This window comes from Chelonoidis abingdonii, chromosome 19 (genome assembly GCF_003597395.2).
Source record: "Chelonoidis abingdonii isolate Lonesome George chromosome 19, CheloAbing_2.0, whole genome shotgun sequence".
NCBI lineage: Eukaryota > Metazoa > Chordata > Testudines > Testudinidae > Chelonoidis > Chelonoidis abingdonii.
The window spans coordinates 288667-291132 of record NC_133787.1 but is presented as its reverse complement, the minus strand read 5'-3'; positions in this window follow the sequence as shown (position 1 = coordinate 291132).

Sequence of the window (2466 nt, the reverse complement as noted above, 5' to 3'; positions counted from 1 at the left end):
GGTCAGAGAAGCAGATAGCAGCTGAGAAGAGGAAAAAATGAAAAACCATTTGGCAACGCCTTCACGCACCCTCGTATCCCATGGTAGAGCACTCAACACGCGCGGCGCGGCCGCTTCATCCACCTCTGCTATCGCATGCCAGGAGAGAGGAAGGGGGATGGTTTTGAGAGTTGAGTGCGGGAGCTGTTTCAATGTGTCTGGTTTCCAGTCCCGTTCTCTTCCAAAGGTGTGACAGGAAGAAAGAAGGACCAGCCTTGCATGTGTCGCCCGTCCTGGTTTGCCAGCCCTACTGCGCTCGCGCCTGCCTAGCTCCCCACTGGAACCCACAGTGCTTTGTAGCCTGGAAAAATTACCTATCATCTGCCAAAGAAAGCTGCTTCACAGCTGTACCTGGGGCCTGGCTAATCAGCAGCTCTGCGCACCCCATTCCCTGATTGAAAAAATACCCTATACACTGGCAATGCCAAAATCAGTAATGTGATTTTAGCAATTAATGTCTGATAAAAACTAATAACCCGCCCCACTTCTGATTACCAGTGACTCGCAGCAATCCATTAGCTTAAAAATGGTATGTCAGTGTTCGCATGCCTAAGACTCTGGGATTAAACCGCCAATGACACCTAAACTCCTCAATAAACTCCTCGCGGCGCTTGCCCATGTAAGCCTTATTGTCATCTATCGTATTTGGTTTTTACAACCAGGAAAACATAAGCTGGGTTGGTGGATGTCCTGCAGGCTATGGGGGCTAGCAATCAAAACAGAACCCCTATACGCCACTAAGTCTTTGTTTAAAAAAACCAGGAGTATTTTGTTCACACCAGCAAGACAATCCTGTTGAACTCTTGCCAGAGGATGTTTGCGAAGGCAAAGATATATAGGGTTTAAAAAAGAATTCTAGATAAGTTCATGGGGATAGGTCCATCATGGCTATTAGTCCAGCTGGGCAGGGGATGTGTCTAGCCTCTGCTTTGCCAGAAGCTGGAGGGGTGACAGGGGATGGAGCGCTTGCTCGGTTACTCGTTCTAGTCTCCGTCTGTGGCTGGAATTGGCACACTGTTGGAAGAGAGGTTATGGCTAGATGGACCTTGGTCTGGAACCCAGTGTGGCGTTCTTCGTGCCATTCTTTATGGCTGTACAGTTTGGAAATGTCCAATGGCTGGGAACCGACATCCAGAGACTGCATGCGCTTCCGCCTGCTGGCTAGCTTGCTTGGCAGTCTAAGCTGCACATACAGGAGCTGGGCACAATGTCCTTGGGGCTCGTGGGGCCTCTTTATGGAACCGCAACTAGAACTGGTTACTTACCTCATACCTGAGCCTGTCCCACTGCTGCTGTTCTGCTCTGCACTGGTGCTGGAAAGAATGTATCTTTCCGCTGGCCTTGAGAGAAGCTGCTAGCCATGAGTCAGCAAACCTCTGTCTTGGAGACTTAACAATAGGTTCTGGAGCACCCCAGGTGACCTACGGAGATTTGCAGATGGGGCTGTCGTCACAAATGCAGGCTCGCAGAGTGGGTTGTGACTGTTGATGAGCAAGTACTCGAAGAGCAAGTATGGTGGACCAAGCCGACGTACCCCAAACTGAAGGGTTGTCAGAGCAAGTACGTTTGTCGTCCAGGACTGTCAGTTTGGCGCTTGTGGATACTCTGTTCTAGAAGCCTCTTGCTGATGTCCTAGAGAGTCAGGGTACAAAACACGAGGCGTACAGCAGTGACTGTCGATATGGCGCGAGAGGGAGGCCAAGCACGATGTAGCAATAGACATTCTAATGACCTACAGAACGAAATGAAGGCATATGTGGAGAAAGAGAGGGATATATGGGTGCGCGGGATGGGGGTATATCTGGAAGCAAAGGCTTCTAGACTAGTGGAACTTCCTGGCGTCGGCAGGGTAGCCCAGGAGGGGTGAGGGAGGAGGGAAGCAATGGGTGGGGTTGTGCGCAGGGGCACCCCCTAAAAATGGCATGCAGCTCATCATTCTCTGCAGGAATGTTCTGGGGCTCTGACCCGGAGCAGCCGTTTTCTCTTTTTGCTCTGTTCTATTGGAGGCTTGCCCAAAGTCTAACAAGAACTGACCTCTGATTTAGAAAAATAAGAAGGGTATCTGACCTGGGGAGTCATCCCACTTTTTTCATGCACCTCGACCAACCTACAGCGTAGGCGCACGCAGGAGCACCCATGACTGAGAACGGTTTAAAAGGTTTGCAATAAGCCATCATTGCCAATTTTCCATTTTCTATTTATTTACAGACAGTCGATATTAAGGCTGGTATTTTCGTCCTGTTACCTTTGCTTAGGCAAATGAATGCTGTTGGAGGCACTGCGTACGCTCGCATCAGCAGGCATGCAGTAGACATACAGTGACCAGATGACAAAAGGCTAACCAGATCCACCCTTGAACGTGTGGGGCATGTAGTGGCGTCTTGCCAGGCAATCCAGGGGAAAAAGGCACGAAATGATTGTCTGGAC